Source organism: Sebastes umbrosus, chromosome 20 (genome assembly GCF_015220745.1).
Source record: "Sebastes umbrosus isolate fSebUmb1 chromosome 20, fSebUmb1.pri, whole genome shotgun sequence".
NCBI lineage: Eukaryota > Metazoa > Chordata > Actinopteri > Perciformes > Sebastidae > Sebastes > Sebastes umbrosus.
In genome coordinates this window covers 15,040,629-15,060,176 of record NC_051288.1, presented here as the reverse complement: position 1 = coordinate 15,060,176, position 19,548 = coordinate 15,040,629, and the positions used below count along the sequence as shown (strand labels likewise).

Here is a 19,548-nt window from a genome sequence, read left to right as displayed (position 1 = left end):
AATTTGGTCTGACAAAACTTTTAATAGTGATAGCAGTCTTTTTTCTCTGGTATGAAATACATTTTAATGGTAGGTGTAAAGAAGGGACTCTTGCAAGATCCTTCTTTGATCAGACTTAAAAGCAACTGATTTTTTTTTCCTTCTGATTTCACTCCCATTTCTTTTTTTCCTTTAGTTTCTCTCAGGCAGTCACTCACACCCTGAACGGAATAAACAACGCCTCTAAATATACCCTTAGTTGACTTTGACACAACTCATCATGTGGCAGGCATAACTAAAATGTTGTCAATTACCTAGATTAAATTTATCGAAGGCACAAATCTTATCCTTTCTAATGCCTTTGACAACCTATTTGCCTGCATTAGGAAGCCAATATCGTTTATCTCCCAGCTGGTTGTGTTTCTTCAGATTTGTCATAGAGAGCAAGCGGACTTTGTTTATGTAGCACTCAGAACAGACGATACAAAGTGATTTACAGGAATTTATGCAGACAACAGAAATTAAATGATAATAATCAATCTTTTTGAGACGCGTAATTCAGTAATATTAGCTTTCATCTCTGTGGTTTTAGCCAATAAAGACTGTAGGTTTGTGTTTACTGCATAAACCACACACATGGAACAGTACACTAGGAAAGCATGCTTATTACTAATGTGCATGTGATTGTAATGTGCCTTGCAGATTTATGTGCATACAGTTCATTGGTGGGTGCAAGTTATTGCTCCTCCAGCTCCACTCTTCTTTGTATGTTCCTGCATGTCTGCTTCCCGTCGCGACCTGATGCTCCATCCACTTCAGCTCACTCTGATACATCACTTTAAAAATACATCACTTTAAAAATACATGATAAGATATTTTCTTTGAGGGAAGAGTTGTGCTGAATGGTGCTGGATCGCTCCAGCTCATTAGTACACCTACCTGGAATTAAAGGGCCTAAATCTTCATATTAAAAAAAAAAAAAAAAAAATGGTGCATTATAAATGACACATGAGCATGAGTCAAGCTTCTTAAAAAAGTAAATGCTGAGCAAAAGAAAGTTGAAAATCAGTCAGAAAATGGTGCATTTGATTAAAACTAGGGATGGCTCGATACCACTTTTTCATGTCTGATACCGATACAGATACCGCAACCTTGAGTATCTGCCAACACCGATACCAGTCAGATACAGTCTTTTCCCCTCTCTTAAACAACTAAGTTTATTAAATTCAATAACTTTAGTTATTACACGGTTTTGGTTGAATACTCGATTCTGATTGTTCAATCACAACGTTCTACGCTCTGTTATTTCTTTATAGCAGACCGTTGCTATGTATAACAGACTGTTGCTATGGGCGCAGTTCTGATGTCGGACTCCGGCGGACCGTTTTTGTGTCAAATTATTGATTTCTTCAGTAAGTAGCCGTGAAATAAGCGGGATAATGTACAGCTAGCGTGTCATTGTTGTGAAAGAAACCCCTTCCGCGTCGGGGTGCGGCATCACCCTGTCGGGGTTTCTTTCACAACAATGACCGGCTCGCTGTACATTATCCCTTACTTACAGTATTTTGCAGATTAAGATTATCAATACAAAATATAATCAACTAATACATGATGATGTATTATTATAGATTAAACTACCCAGCAGTATATAAAGTAATTCAAATGAGCTCCACTTTTAGCAGCATTAAAGTGATGAGAACATTAATACATTAATAATTATGATCCAATAATATAATATATATTATTCTGAAATGGGCCATTCTGCATAATGAGTACTTTTACTTTTGGTATTTTAAGAATATTTTTATGCTAATACTTTTTGTCTTTTACTTGAATAACATTTTGAATTCAGAACTTTTACTTGTAACTGAGTATTTTACACTGTAATAATACTTAAGTAGAGATCTGAGTACTTCTTCAGCCCCAATTTAACCCCTGAAAACTAAGGAATTAAAATTCCAGTGGACGGGATATAACTAAACACTCGATGTAGCCTCTACCTCAATGACAGTTGTTGACGGATAGTTTAAGATAATGGATCATATCGGATAACACTTTTTTTTCTTTCTCAGATTTCTCCAGTGATTTTGGCCAGTATAGGACCGACCGGACAGTCACATGATTCAGACAATTTAACCAGATAACTTTAATGTATTTAACAAATATTTTAAAGGTCTTTGATTGTGGCAGCTGCCAATTCTCTGGTGCTTGCTGTTGTTTCCTTTTCCCTGGTGTTTTTTTGGTTGAGTTGCTGAGTGATTAGAGGGTTATTCAGTTCACCTGTTGCGCAGGGTGTGGGGACTGGCTCTTAAATGATAGTTGAGAGCAGCTTGGTGCATTCCCCTCTTGGCCAATCAGGGTGTAACGACGCCCTTTCTGTAGGGCTTAAAAGAGGAGGGAAACTGCACACCCAGGGTCATTCTGATCTCTCCTTCACTCAATGCAACATGTGTTATCAGCTTTACCAGAAACTCTGGTCTGTTTTGGGCCCTTTTGGGATTCTGTGATCTTTGTGTTTTGTTTGTTGAGAGTGTTGACTCTCCTAGTTGGGGAAACAAGTTAAGTGCCAACCAATTAGGTTACCTGCACTGGGACGTTTAGGTACTATTTGTGCAACGATCTGGCTTGCCTTACAATAGCCTAATGCCTGCAGGCTGTATTTTTGTATTCTATTCATTTGTTGATTTTCAATGAAACCCTTTATACCCATTTCTTTTAGTGTATTTTATTTGGGAAAACTTTAAAGGAGGGTAAAAGGAAAAACACAAACCAATATTTCAGTTTCCTTAATTGTTTGTTAATATAGAGGCATTTGTTCATTATTGAAGAGGCATTTGTTCATTATTATTATTAAGAAGGCATTTTATTTTATATTATTATGTGGATGGGAACTGTTTTTCAGTCTTCTGACTCAGTACCGCCACATAATTTTTTTTTTTGTAAAGATTTTTGTTCGACAAATGGAGAAACACAGTTTTAGTCGTAACTAGTTATAAAAAAACAGGGAAAATGTTAGTTTGCATGGAAGAAAACAATACTGACTCAAGTATTAATACTCTCAACACTTTGATAATTAAATGATAATGATAATTTCACTGAATGGAGAGTCTGGGAATACTTCAATGATGGGAAGGAGACTCAATGTGTGATTCATGTCATATTACGATGGCCGGCACAACAATTTGGAACGTCCTAACTGTGCGACCGCAGCATCACGAAACCCCGAAGACTCCTAGCAACTGCCCTCTGGGCTATAATTAGTGACAGTTGAATGACTGCATATACGGTAGGACTCAGGAAAGACTGGAGGGCCTAACCAAGAGGCACTGTCCGCCAACTTCCCCTGGGCTGAGTGCCTGTTTGTGTGAAAGAATGATTACAGGTTTGTGAGTACTTTCAGCAGCTGCCTGAGAGATGTAAGAGCAGTAAGTCAGATATATATTATCATTTCACTCAAAACTCACTGCCATGCCGGTGTTGTTTAATGTCATCGCTACTAGGTGGAACTCCAGATGTGCTTGTAGGTTTCAAGAAGCACTTTTACAGGATAGTGATCACAACATTTTTATTATTTTGAAGATAACAAGTAATTTGAAAACAAAATTTTACTAACGGTCTACATTAAAGCTGCATGAAAGGATTTCTAACCACGAGGGGGCAGAAAGTCCCCAAAACAAACTCACTGTATTGTAAAGTGAAACAGTTCTACTGAACATCAAATCTCTTAAAACTCATTCTTTATTTCCATGAGATAAAGTCAATCTTATTCCACAAAATTATTTTATCTTCCAGAACTAAGGAATATTTTCAAGAGTGATTTGTGCTGCAGTCTCCCAGAAATACCATCCTTTAAGCTGGGCATACACTGTACGATTGTAGAAATTTTGTTGTGTAATTCCTACTCCTACTGTGCGAGTAGATCGTTATTGATGTAAAGCCGAAGCTTACGATTTATGTGCTCACGCTGTATGGTCCGATCGTCAGCCACAACCTGAGTGCTCACACTGTACGTGTAAAATAGAAAGACTCGTTTGAAAGCTCCGTGTTTGCCAGCAGAGGTCTGTACGGGTCACAATGCTAACAAAGCAGAAACGTAATGCCTTGATCATCCGTGCCATTCTGTCTGCTGAAACGTTGCAAAAAAAGGCGGTGGTGTATATGGACTCGCAGGTGGCTAGGAAGACGTGGACAGTATGGCTTGTCCATTTTGCAGAGATAATTGGAGGTAATCCAGCAATGTTTTACTATATCTATTGTACAATGTCATCTCGATAGCTACGCTCTGATTACTGCAAGAAAAGCAGAAAAAAAAAAGGCAGGGACGTTGTTGAATCGGCTCGTGGCTCTGCTTCAACTGTGCGAGAGCCTGTGGACGGCCAACCAAATATTTCTGACATGTCAGAAATTCATCCGACTGTCCGATGGCTGGTCAGGAAGAGTTAATCAGTCCTCGTTCGGTCCGACTCTAAAATGAGTTGTGCGTCTCAAAATTCAGGCCAGAAACGGGCTAAAATCGTACAGTGGACGCCCAGCTTTAGTTGCACTTTCCCCTGATAAACAATTAACTTATCAAGTCCTAATAACTTAATAAACAGTTATCTACTAACACGTTTGCCAGATGAACATCACATTCTTTCTATCTACCTTTCCAATTTAAGTATTTACTCATCTTTTTCCTCTAATTTCGTCCACCAACTCCTGATAAAACTATTTGTCTCTTTTTGGGCTTGCCAAATGTTCGACTCTCCTCGCCAGCCGTTTGTTTATGTCGGATCTTCATGCTGAGCAGGTAGCATACAGTCAGCTTGTGTGAGGTTGTTTGCTGAAAAATGTCTGCCCACGGTCTTATTTTTGGGAGGATTTAACCATATGGACCAACAGACCAAAACAATGAGCTGAAGGCTACAAATAGCAGTAGGGTTGCTGCTGGGCCATTACTATACTCATCCAGTACACAATGTTATCCTCTGTTCTTCTTCCTGTCAGAGATACTGTGCTCGGTGATAAACCCAGATATTGTCCATCCACATTTATGGATACAGCTAACAGGGGAAAAAGTTGTTACTCGACGAAATATAAGGCAGATGATTACAGCGAGGTTTCGGGTGGAGATCCTGCCGTTGATCAATCATCCCTCCAAGCTACGCGTCCCCATGACAATAACTGCTGATCTCTTCAGTCTGTCCTAAAGCACAGAAAAGTAAAGGTTTAACGATCGCTGCTTCCTTTGACGTCATCTCCTCCTCCAGGCCACAGTGCAAAGAGCATAATAGATAGTTGGATGTTTTCCAACATTAGACAAGTAGAGATGTCAGAACAATCTTTAAACACTTGAGTCATTGGATGAGAACACAGTTTTGAACTTGGGAATCAATTTATTTTGTTATGAAACATTTCCTTAGCTCTCCTCCGATCCCCCTCCACCCCCTACGCCCCCTCCTGCCGGATATTCATGTTTGCCAATGCTAATAAGGCTCCTAAAATAAACATGCAAATGTGAGTTTAAGACCTACTTCCACATCAGTGCTGTGGCTTCTTATACACTAAATACAAAAATATGTACAAGAAAAAGGTCTTGTGGTAATTAGGGTCATATATAGAATATATAGAATTATTACTTTATCAATAACTACAGTAGAAAGTACACCGTTCTCGATCAAGAATATTTAAGCCCTAACAAATTCACCAATATTTCTTTGTTTGATAAGTAGAAAATGGAAGTTGAATAACTTCAAGATCAAAAATGACACTTTCACATTCACATTCAATAGCACAGATAAATGCACTTGAATATATTAAAATTATTTTGCACAGTATGTTTTATATGATGATGCATAACATTTATAAAATGTGGTTTAAACTGTTTTTAAATTCCCAAATGAATGTAGTTAACTCAGTATTTCTTGTAAATGCACAGATTTGTGAATAAAATCACACACAGTGGATCCGTTAATGAGTACAGAAGGTACAAATGTTAATCAATATGACACATATTTGCCTCCATTGTCCCCAAAGTCTCCATCCCTAGTACTATATGAGTCAAGTTTCTATCGAAAAACAATAAAGAACTGGTCTCACTTGAAATATTAAGCATCCATTGCTACGCAGCGCAAATGATGAAGAGCTGTAAATCTCAATATTAGTCCAGTGTAGATGCAGGATCGATATCATATCTGCCCCCCAAGGAGGAGGAGAATCATGATTTCGACGTGCATCTCCGATAGCAAAGGAGAGACTAAGATGATGACACACTTATCTCCGAGATGTCAGACTCACTGAGCGCACGAAAGCAGAATGCACATATTCTATAAAAATATGGAAAAGCCAAAGGTGGAGGAATACATTATCAGGAGGTGTAGCAGAGCTGGCCGTCATACCCGATCATGTCACCTGATTTCCTATTCTTGTGTTCAGCTCCACAGCACTCAGACAGTTTTGTGATGGCGAGTCTGGAATAAAACCCGCCACTAAAGCTTCTTCCCAAGGGCAAAATATGTGCCGGAGGTAGAGAATCACCACGGGCGAATATACGGCACTTTAAATTAAATTAACATTGGAAGAGATAACAGGAGTACCCGGTGTGAGAATTCAATACGTGAAGAGACATATAGAACCCTCGGCAGACTGTTGGTACACTTTAGCTGACAGTGCCATAGAGGATACAGCAAGCTCTACTACTGTCCCTCCGTGTGTAATGGTGCACACTGACAGTTCTGGCTTGAATAACAATCACAACGCACAGCCACAAGTGTGTTTTTATTATAAGTGTATTCGATTTGAAGAATTTTTTTTCTCCTTATGAGGAATACAAGTTGAAATTGTCCATATCACATATCATCTGCAAAAAGTTTGAAAAGGATTTGTTCATATGTCTATACATATTCTCATACAACAATTCGTATGGTATCTTACGAAAAAGCTATTCCTCCTTTTTCGTTCCTTTTCCTACGAATGTCCAGCGACGCGTCAAAATTTTTGTTACATGCATATAGTCTTTTCATAAATAAACTTCCATCTTCTCAGGAAACAACTTCCTTAGGTTTAGGCAACAAAACGACTTAGTTAGGTTTAGGCAATAAAACTACTTAGTTAGGTTTAGGAAAAGATCGTGGTTTGGCTTAAAATTACTCCAGAAGTGGCGTTACTTAACTACGTAAGTTACATGACAAATGAATCAACGCTGACCTCTGGTTTCACACGGGACACGAACGCCGGTCTCCTGGACAAAAGTCCAGTCTTTTTTTGTCCCACCCATCCAACACAACCTCCTCCCTACGCGGCGTTCGTCGTTCTTGAGACTTCGTGGTTCATGATTACGCGGATTATACAAAAATGTATTTCGTGGGATATACACCAATTACAGTGCATTACTTTTCGTAGGTATAGCTACGAACAGTGTCTGAGACCTGCCTGATTTATGTTAGGGCTAGGCAATATGTCAATACATATTGTCAAAACGATATAAAAATGTCTATCGCATATATTTTTCTATATTGTTTCTATCACGACATAGCCTAGGCCTATATTTATTTCTTTTTTAGTCTATAATTTCACTTAAAACTATTATTCATTTCGTATTCAAGTACTTACAATGAGAACATACTCAGTACTTTTCATTTGTCAAGTATTTAATTCACACAGGAGTATAGAAAAACAGGCTTTAACATATTACTATTTGTTCATTGCATAATCATAAAACATGCTGTATCGTGATATGAAATGACCTATATCTTGATTTTTGGCCCAGCCCTAATTGATGTATTTATTTTTTAAAAGAAATATAGCATATGACTGTGCCTTGCACCATGTGCTTTTGATATGATCTGTATAGATGGGGCGGTACAAGAGGGAATTATGGTAATTATCAACGCCAGAATTGCAATGCCGCGTAATCGCTTCTGACACAAACTGCATTGTTCCTTTCCTTCCACTTAAGCACAGCCACGTTCATGGCAGTGAATCAGCATGATCTGTGTGTTTCATTTTAAATCAGCATGTTTGTAAAAAATGGCGACGGTTCCGTGTTGAGTTGTTAGGAGGTTAATTGGTGGTGCAAAGAGCATTGGCGTGAGGTCTGTGAACTACAGGAGGGCATGTGTGTAATTCAGCAAAGCCAGAGCTACTTAAAGTCCTCCCAGAGCCCAAGACAAGTCCCTGATAATATCTTATGGAAATAACTGTGTTGTAATTGATCATTCTGCACGGATGCCCATCACTCAGCTCGGCCCTTATTGATGATACGCCCCGGCCCAAGTAACGCTCTTTCTGCATTTTTCAATACAATTATTTCTAGCAGGTTGTAGTTTAGAAAAATATGGGACCTGTTCAGCGATGCAGGTTTTGACTTTGATGTGAGGGCTCAGCAGTATCGGTCTGACATGTGCTCAGCAAACCAAAAGCATGCAGTTAGCCACGGGTGGAGGATGATGTGGAATATATTACTCTGAATGAGGGTGCACTGCAGCATTGTGTTGTGTTTTGGTGACACGCAGCGAAGGTTTTTAACATTCAGGCATTGAGAAGCTGTGCGTGCTTTACTCGGGGTATGCAATACAGCAAAGATGTAAATTCTCAGTCGTTGTATGTGGATTCGCATGATGTGGATGCTCTTTGTGTACACAAATAACCTACTTATTTACAGAAAGTCGTTTTTCTGACTTAAATGGAAAAGATATGTCTTTCAGAAATCAGTAGGCAAATTGCCTGTCTTAAGTGAAATACGTGCCTCCTTTCAACCGACTGTTTCCTAACATTGTACCAACAACACGCTACACAGAGGCTCACTTGTGTTGCACAGATGATGCAAAGCTGTTGCAAGTTGGCTTTATAGTTGAAACAGCTTGATGCCACCTTGCCAAAGAGAAACATAAAGAGGGAAAACATGAATTGGACGTTGCATTGTGTGTATCCGCACTATTTTTTCATAACCCATTATTGTGGGGTTTTGAATATTTTTCATTGATATGTAAATCCATAATATTAAAATGAAAATGAAAGAAATTACTATTCCAGACGGAGTTGAGAAGAGAGTTACATAAGAATCAAACAGGATGCATTTCGCATTTTAAGAAGCGATTTGAACAGACAGTTTACCATCTTAATATCAGCATATTAATACCTTTGTTCTAATCTAGTGATATCGCCAGTATCAAGGATTTAGTGGCCTGTACATGAAATTGGTAAAATCTTAAAGGGACTCAATGTCGGAATCAGAAATTACTTGTTAACAGTGACACCTGTGGCCTTTAAGTCAACGTCAGTCAGCATCCTGTTTATTGCGCTTGTGCTCGCACTATGTAGACGCGAGCGAGCATCGGTCAAAACAGCGAGGCGACACACACGAGACTGAACGTGGTTTCATGTTGATTAACGTTAGCAAGATTAGCCAGCTAAAACCACTATATCACTCTATATTTCACATACTTGGCAGTGATGTTAGCTTACCAAACAAAGGTCCCTCCGTGAGTCGAAGACCGGGCCGATGTTGATCCAACTTAACCATTTCCGCTTCAGCCTCCCGACCGTGGAGAAACCGTAGCTTTGGTCTCCTGGGCCGGAGACGATAGCGTTACTCGCTCCGGAGTTAACCCCTGTCACTCCACTCAGGGAAACAAGACACATTTCTGAGAAAACTGTAACTTCCACTGAACATTCATTTGATATTCTCAAAGCTTAACTAACTCTCTTCCGCTCCGCTGCTTGCTCGTTTCGCCGCCGCTCACTCTCTCTTGCTTCACCACTCACTTCCCATGTGCACACACACTCACACAACACTAGTTTCCCCCCGTCTGTCACATTCGTGTTTTGCAAGACGGGAGTTTGAGTTGTGGTGGAGGCTGGTTGTTTGTGTGCATTAGCGGACTCCATTTCTAACCAACCGTTAGCTATCCCTGTAGCTGTACTGAAGAGAGTAGCCACACACGCAAGCGACACCGGCCCGTGTCCTTCACATTAAAAGCAGTCTACAGGCTGATAGAGGAAACACAGAGAGTTGCGGAAGGTCTCATTTTTTAGCTTAGGTTACAACATGTTCCCTCATTTGCAATAAAAAAACAATTTATATGTGTAAAAAGTTGCATACAGTCCCTTTAAAAGAAGGTCTAAAAATGCAACCATTATAGGAAAGTTTAAATGCAGATGTAATGATGCTGTGATAAAGGGTATTTGCTTTTAATGTGTGTTATCAGTGCAAATTTGGCATTAATTATAGGTTTATTTAAAGTCAAAGCAAATGGAATTGCCCTGCCTTTTCTATCAGTGCAGATTCTCACCTATTAATGACAAAAGACATAGACATTAAATCAGCAAAAGAGATGTGTTGCTGCCTTTAATAATGATGATTATACAGTAGAAGAAAAAGTCAGCCTCACCCATTGGTTTCTTTATGTTTAACCATGCCTTTGGATATCCGTGCATTTTTAATGGTTTAGCTTTTATTCTCCTCAGCATTGAGGATGAAACACTATCCTCTCACTGTGTGTGTGTGTGTCTTTGTGGATGTGTGTGCATTAAAAGCCTGGCAAAGCTCAAGGTAGCTCGTGTCTGCTATTACCATGGTAACTTCTTCCCTCATTAGTGTGAGGCCAGAAGCAGAAAAAAGAATAGTTGTTGACTCACTTATAGTGCGCCCGCTACGGCAGTTACATTCAAATGCTCCATCGCCACTCATCCATTTGCATTATATATGTTGTGTATTGATTCTGATTGATCAGACATTAAAATAATTGCCACCTAATGATATGAATGGCACGCCGCCGTGAATAATTCATGACAAAAATTTGCACATTTGATTGTTTCACCCGCAGCTATGCTGACATAAGATATTAGATCATATTTAAATGAACACATTGATTTGTTTTACGTCTGTTCAGACTCAAAACCCATCTGTGCAGACGGATAACTAGTGAAACCAGTATTTCAGAAGCAAAGTGCTTACACCATGTGTGTGTGCATGTGTGTGTCAAACCGGATGCCTTGGGGGACATGTTCATCTACCCTGATGAGGACGCACATGAAATCTCACAAAATGAATAAAAAAAGACTCCGCATTTGTTTGGTCCCCACGAGGAAAAGAGCTCTTGTCTGCTGTAAGGTTAAGCTTAAGGATAGGCTGAGACTGCCTGTGTGCGTTTGTCTGTGTCTCGGTGAGCCTGTTTATGTTTTTTTTTCTCCAAGGACCCAGGAGACGTTGACAGCAGTATTAACAGAATCTGATATGACAAAATGAATCATATAAATGAAGACCACAGCCTCTTAACTTCCCCTTCCTGTTTTTCTTCCTCTCATCTTTCCCTTTTCTATGGGGAGCCTGTTCAGCGATTAAATTGTCACTGCACCGTCAGACCTTGACAGGCTGCACTAATCCACGATGCTGTCGCTGCTCTGCTGATCCATCCTGCTAGGGAGGACGTTCTCCAGGCTTAAAGCCAATGGGCCATGTCCCCCCCCCCCCCACTACCCCACCCAGCTCCTGTATTAAAGCAACACAATTATAAACGTGGGAGCAGACTCACCTGTTGGCAACATCCCATGACAGACCCATCATCCTACCTATATGAGTATGAGTAAAGTTGGCACATTAAGATTCTAATTCAAGTTATTTAATGGAAAGAAAAAATATAAAAATAAACAAATAGATTATAGTGCATCTCCTTTTCTTACCAGCAACAAGAAGACGGCATTATCTCTTATACAGTATAGGAGCTACTAATAACATGCTACATACTACTGTGACAACATGACTAATTTCCTCATCCATGCCACCGTATCAGTTCTCTCAGCGTGATATTTTACATTCTGTAGACTCGTCACAAACACAACAGATGAAAGAATCACGTCTCCATATGAAGCTAATTAAGGCCGCCTTGTTTTTCAAGCTACAAGACACAAGGAGCATGTTGTCAAGAAAACCCACCGTGCCTGCAGACAATTAAAAGTTTCGCAAGGTGTTGGCCTATGATTTACTATTTTACATATCAGCTTCTTTTTTAACTTTATTAATTTGCTTGTTTTGATTCCATTGGCAAGCAACACGTTCTTGTTTAATACTGTATTACAAGGTGCAGTCGTGCCCATATTTGATAAAACCTTTTTCAAAATTCAAACTGGAATTCAATATTTTTTTTTGCTAAAGAATCGTGTCCTTGGAGTTTTTGTTTTTTGAATCATGTCCTTGGTATTTGTTTTTGACTTGGAGGCTTACTTTTTCAAACATAATGTGAATCATAGGGGGACATACGAGATTTGATTGTCAGTGCTGTAGGGGATTTTTTTTTCGTTGCAGTACTGCGAGTGGCCACTGGGACAAATACACAGCAAGGCTGAGAAGTGGCGCTGAATTCAGCTTCCACATACCCCTTTTCTAACAAAATTAACGCGTATATGGAGGTTTTTTAAACACGGGAAAAAAACGCTAAATAGGCGATCGACTCTTTTCCCATTGTGAGTACGCCAGTGCCATTGAACTGGCCTTTCCGTTTTTTTCCTGCTGTGTCACATTCGACGCTACGAATGTGGTGGCCAGCCCTGGAAGCAGGGTTGGTAAACAGTAGAGCTGACCTGAATGCTTCAAAGCTTCAAAGCATCGACCGTTGCCATGGTTAATCGACCCCCAAATCAGTATTTAAATGCTTCATTTTTTGTTTTTTATGTATAAGTATGTAATAATAATGTATAAATCCCCAAATAGCCCATGAAATAAGGAATAATCCCACGAAATTAGTCATTATTCATATTCAACATTAATTATTGTTAGTTATTCTCAGACAGATATCGCTGTTTACAGTAGTGCGCTGTCCCAAGTTCGATTACCTTTGAATATATCTCACCGAAGATCTGAAGCCCTAAAAATGTTTTTTGGGACAGCCCTATAACTGTGAAAATGTTATGGTGGTTACTTCTTTTTTTATATCTGTCACTTATTCAGTCTCTTTTTCAAACTCTCAAACCAGAGTTAGTGATTGTTGGAACAGTAGAAAGACTAACAATGATGGTTTTGATGAGTTTTATTTTGTTTGAGTCTGGTGGCTTTGAGGAGAGGACATTAATTATATGTTTTTACATAAATAATATACAATAATTGTCCAAATCCCTGTTAATTTGATTTATTATATATTCACTTCCACACGGGTGTCATGTTTCCATCATTGCTGATCAGAGCTGGAGTCTATAAATAGCCGTGACTACTGCAGAGTTATTTGTCCCCTGGAATGAATGCCAACTGCAACCTTTCCCACTGAAGACAAACGCCAGATGTTGGTGGGTGTTAGTGGGTTTTTTGTTCAGTAGGAAAGGGGCTTTACAGTAATACATCCATGGTCTCCTAGAGAAGCTGGCTGTCAAATGTAAGTCAAGCTCTGCCATGAGAAATGCTCACCCAGACACCTGAAGATAAAGGCAGTTTCCACAAATATGTCTGTTTTGAAAAATGGGAAAAATAAGCTCAATAGCTCATTATAGAAACAAAAATGAGGGGAATTCAAATTTCAATTTGACTTTACCAAAGGACTTAGCACAAATACTCGTTTTACAGCTTCTGATAATGAAATCAGACAAAAAAAAAATGGAAAAATATTTCTTTCAATTCATATTACCCGCCTCATAAACACATGCGACTTGATTTTTTTTTTTTTCATTTAACCGTCATAGAGTGTAAACTGATTATCAGTGTGTGTTTCCACATCTACAAAGCCAAACTTCTGGAGAGAAATGTGCACAATCACAGTTGCGGAGCTTAAGAAGATCACAAACGTAATGACAGACACACTCGACAAACAGCGTCTCTCTCTTCGCTCTCTCTTCCCCCACATCAAATGCCCACTAAGACTTTCAATAAAGTAATGACGGAGTGTTTGGATGTACTCGCCACGAAGACACTGCGTTGGGTTTTGAAGGCGGCCCCGTAGTTAGTTTGCCTGCAGCACTATACTTGTCATTTTCATTTTGAGCCCAGCTGGTGAAGGATAACAGCTGCTTCTCATTACTGATGTTTAGTCTAAATGGTTTTCAGCAGTGGACACAGAATAGAGACCGTATAGCTACATCATCATGTTCGAGCACAGAAAACACTTAGACAGCAGACTTTGATATCTCTAGCCAACACATGCAGATGGGGTCTCGGGAGGGTTTACTCAAGGACTGCCTACTGTGTCTGTTACTCTGCCATCGGGACCAGATAGAGGAGGATAAGACAGGGGACAGGTGGTTTGGGATAATTAAATGCATTTCTTTTTGTTAATAGGGAAACAATAGAGGATGTACAGTAGCTGCCTCCCATCTCGTCGGGTATCAGATGGTCAAAATCTTTCAGTTCAGGTGCAGTGTAGACCTTGAGAAAACGTGCTAGAACTGGATTGTCATCTGTAATCCACCAGAGGGAGCTGCTCTGATTTCATCATTACAGGTAGAAACTTCATGAGAACATTTTTTATATTCAGCCCCTAGGAGTTTTTTTGTCTGCTGCTCTATTGAAGCACATCAGTAAGGAGGTCATAAAGCTGAGGTGTTAATGCTAATGATATGTGCTTATAGGCAAATTCTATTTACATGTAAAGATGTTTTTTTTTCCATGGGATTACTGTGAAATCAAAGATAACTAATGAACCTTTTCCAGGGGAAAATGAAAATAATGAGCCTCTCCTTCCATAATATTGCCCCTTTTTTTTGCTATTTTCTACCTTGTCTTGCTCATTTTGGCTCTCTGTCAGAAGAGAGAAGAAGGTAAGACTCGGGTCTTTCTGTGTGGCATCTTTACCGGCTTCTTCTGAGCTGCAGCTTGTACATTTTATCCTCAGAAAGGTGCCAAATACCATAAACAGATCACTTAGTTGGGAAACACAAGCCAGAGGATTCAGCGAAAATCAGGAAAGAAGAGACCACTTGAAGAAGAGATAGAAAACATAAGAAAGGAATAGATGCAGTTGGCGGCGCTTAACCAGGGCGATATTTCATCATCAAATGATCTGACGTGATTCTTTATTTTTCCTGATATCTCCGTTCTGCTTGGCATGTTTTCACAAAAGGGTCTGCTTTGGGGAGAAGTGTCCATGTTTATTGATGGCCCGCTTCGGAATTGGACTAGAATTTAATTAAGTAAAGTAGCAAATGAAAGGAGACAGATGAGAGGCAGAGAGAAATCCCATTGTTCCACCTCAACCTGTCTCAGGCTGAGATCAATTATCAAGCGACAGACTAGTTTAATCCGTGTTCTCTGGGAAGCAACAAGCAAACTGGGGATAAATATTCATTTGTCAATACAGATAGATGCTGATTAACAGAGCAGTAACAAACAGTAAAGCTAATTTGAATTCTAATTTAAACAAGAAATAATGGGCTTTCCATGTGGCTTATTTGTACCAGGGGAAAAAAAATAATTCAATTATATCACAACCTGTTGATACGCAGGCCTTTTTTTTCTATTTTCTCATTTAATATATTTATAGAAAAGATAAATAAAGAAGTTACGGAAAGAAACACACCACATAGTAGTACTGCAACATCCCTTACTATACTGGGCGGGCTGTACCATTGGGTTGACTGGCCTGAAGAAAAACAAACATTATCTCTTTATATTGATCATATTTATTACTAGATCTTAAAGATTACATCTTTTTCTTCTTAAAAACTAAACGATTACATGACAAAGATGACCTGACAACCAGCAGCCAGGACTGCTGATTCACACACATTTTGATGTGACCACATTGAATTTATAATGTAAGCATGTCATGTGTGCGCCCAGTTTGAAGCTAAGCCATCTTATCTATGTGCAAATCTCAGTTGCTATTGGCATTCAGGGAGCGCCTTTATATAAAGCCAAACAATGTATGTGCTTTTTGCATGTAAGGCAGAAAACAGGTCATAGGGTAACTTCATGCTCTATAGCTGTCAGGGTAGGAATAACAAGGGCAGCAGCAATTAAATGACGGTTTTCTAAGCGCCGTCTCCCTAAGTTACCTGCCAAGCTGTCCACGCTGGCATGCCACATAAGCAGTTTACAATGATAACGGTGGAAGATTCACCACTCAAAATTCTTAGTATTTTTTCAAACAAAGTGTCATTGATTTCAGACAGAGGAAGACAAAAGTAGGCTTCTGATTTTTAGCCGGTGATCATACTTGTTATCAGCTGTAGCTTGCTACTGTAGCTTGGTACTAGTGGCTTTGTGAATTTGTTGAAATTGCTTTCTTTAGCTGAGTCGTTGTAAAATGAAAATCTTGTCAAATGGGTCTTAAAAATGCACTTTATGGCTACATACAATATTGTACGTAAAGACTGAGGCTACAGTCAAAAAGTCGGCATCCTCAACAGTTGATCCGTGTGGGAGACGTGTAATGCCAAATAAAGAAGCAGCATTGTTCTTGTATTGCAGTGTAGAGCTAGTTAGTCCTAATATTTTATGTATGATATAGAAAAAATAGAACATAACCGCGTTTGACTGCTTTGCTGACATACATATCCGGTAATGTTGCTGCAATTTTAGTGAATGGTGAATTGTTTACTTTGGCTATGGAAGAGTGTTAGGGCCGGGCATAAGGGGGAAAAAATGAGAGGAGGAAGATTTTTTTATTTTGCATTTCGAGAACAAAGACAAAATGTTGAGAATAAAGTTGAAAAAACATTTCGGGAATAAAGTCGAAATGTTGAGAAGAAAGTTGAAATGTTGAGAATAAAATTGAAATGTTGGGAATAAAGCCAAAATGTTAAGAATAAATTTGAAATACCATTTCAAAAATAAAGTTAAAATGTTGAGAATAAAGATGAAATACCATTTTGAGTGTAAAGACGAAATGTTGAGATTAAACGTTGAACTTTTGAGAATAAATCAAACTCAACTTTATTCTCGAAATGCAAAATAAAAAAACAATTTACTCCTCTCATTTTCTTCCCCTTTCGCCTGGTACACCAGAATGTTTTTAAACCAACCAACTAACTTTATTGAATTGACATTGTGATTAAAATAAAAGCATGACATGGTGGAAAAACAAACATAAGAGTGGTTTGAAAAAACCTCCTGACCTCATTAATGTGAAGTAACTCAGAATTGATCCCAAATATTCCCCATGGTACAAATGATCTCTGCTGAGATGGACATGGTATCTAATGCTCTGTGCTATGCTTGACCGCTGCACTACCTTTGGCATGGTAAATAATGAACTGAGGAATTGCCTTGGCATCTGTGAGACAGCCCCGCACTGGTTATCTGTCAGTATGTTTTTGGTTTTTATCGGTGATTGTGTTACTTCTGCTTAATTTAGTATGTGCGGTGAGCCATTAGCTTGCTTTCATTGCTATGGAAATACTGCAGTATCCATCGCTGTCTCCCAAATCTCCTTGAGCTAAATGCAGAGAGACACTGAAGTCCTTGTCACTGGCTCTCATGTCGTTTCATCTCAACTATCTATCTAACTATCTCTCTAACTCTCTTAACCCTACAGAGTGCATCACGTCTTAATCAGAGAAGTTGTGTTTGCACTTATACTGTAGTAACATAACAGAATCCCATCATTTTTTAATAGATAAAGAGCAAAACATCATTTGTATCAACATTAAAATACTCACTGGTCTTCATGATTGCCATGCGCAGACATAAAAGCAAAACATAGAGGAGGAAAAAGTTGATGAATGATTAATAAAATACCTCAAAGTACTTACTGTTTACAAAAGTTATATTATATATAATCTGTCTTCATAATAAACCCACAATATAAAGTACCACGCTTCTATGTTTTCAGCTGATGCCACAGAAAGTCCTTGATGGATGTCACCAAACACTGCTATATTCTCTTTTTGTCTGCACCAAGAAGTTCTTTTCAGTCGAGGAAGCTGTCTAAACTTGTGACAAGAAACGGAGCAGTGTTGTCAAAGTCTGCGTTTTCCAAACAGTTCAGTGGATACGAACATTTTTTACAGGAGAGCATGACAGTGATTACATGTTTTGAAATGCCTTTGGGGTTTTCTGGGGATGTTGATGGCACTGAAGCTCTGTTGATATTTTCGTAGTGTGCCAGTCTTACTGCTTGTCACTGCTGTTTCTATTAATCTCAGTAGAACTCAGTTTATGAAAGGTCCTGCCATCTCTAATTAGATGTTGTCAGCGTGTCAAAAACCAAAGCCAGTATAATATTATGATATTTCGAAAAAAAAAAAGGGCATTGCAGAGCAGCAGAGTTTTTACATGTTCCAACTTACTCGTACTTGTTTTCACAGTCTCAGAATTACTAGAATTCACACACTCATATAGTCCTAAGTTGTATAATTAATCACAACTAAAGTAAGTCTGCTCCGATTTAATGTTTGATGGGGTCCAGAGTTTTTTTTTTTTTGAATAATTGAAAGGCTTAATTAAATTTGTATTGTATTAACATAGCAAGGAGTTAATCAGAGTTGCATGAGCCTGCTGTATACAACAAATTAAAAGTAATTAGGCGGCTTTGAATGCTTGATTGTAAAGTAATTCTACTGTGTTTTTTTCTGACACACAGATAGAGAGAGAGATTATTTGAAAGCCATCTTTTAAAACATCATTCAATCCAATCAATTGAGTTAATTTGCATGGTAGGTTACAAACTCTAATAAAGAGACAAAGACACTGTTGCTGCAGCGGTCTGGTGTCTGGGATTGGGGGTGATTTTCTCTTTATTTGTGTGCGCATTTGAGTGAATTGAGGCATTTTCTGTTGTATTTGTCAATAGCATGCAGCACAAGCAGTAAACTCAAACACACAAACACAAGCACATCATAGATTTCAATACTCCGGAAGCTGTCATAAGTCTGCACAGAAGGTTAAACTTTTCTAATTGATGTCCTGAGCTTCCTTAATCACTGCTTGTGTGAGAGAGCAGAGACCTGGGAAAGAGTGTGACAGAGAGAAAGAGAGGGAGACGGAGAGAGGGAGGGAGATTAGAGTGTCTTGACAAGGAAAGCCTTTCAAGTTTGTAGGTTTGAAGTGCTAATGACATGCAAATGTGTGTAAATGAGCGCGCACCCACCCCTCTACAACTCTCGGCGAATACTTGAAGCTGGGTGAAATTCTGGGCCGGTGTTTGTGTATAAATACTAGTGAAAGTTTGGTGGATTGTTTTCAACTAGCCATAGTCCAAATCGGTGGGAACTGGATGAACATGTTTTAGTTTTATTCATCTTTAGGCCATTTGTCAACAAATGTGTCTCATTTTATAGATTAATATTGGATTAGCAAAATGGTTTTGTGACCAACATGCCATCAGTGTGCAGTATGGAAGAGGAACAAATGGATGCATAAATACATTTATGAATTTAATAGTAGGGATGCAACGAGCCGACTTGTTCAGTCTCGATACCGATACCTGGGCATTTGGTATCGGCCGATACCGATTACCGATCCGATACCAGTGTTTAATTAATAATCTGTATGCCTCACTGTGTGGAAGTGACTGGGATCATTCTTTTATGTGTAAGGCAACATCTGGCTTGACTCATAACTTGGTAAAACAAAATGTAAAAAAATAAATACATAGATAACATAAAATAAATTGAGTGAATTGTTATTTATTATTAAAATAATAAATTATAAATTGTAAAGAATCTTCA

The 19,548-nt window shown here is 38.8% G+C and overlaps 1 protein-coding gene across 1 annotated transcript in view; it reads left to right on the top strand.

Annotated features, from left to right (window-relative positions):
• The window catches only part of nrg3b (neuregulin 3b), a 222,508-nt gene that overhangs the window by 114,998 nt on the left and 87,962 nt on the right, over positions 1-19,548 (top strand). The window lies entirely within an intron of this gene.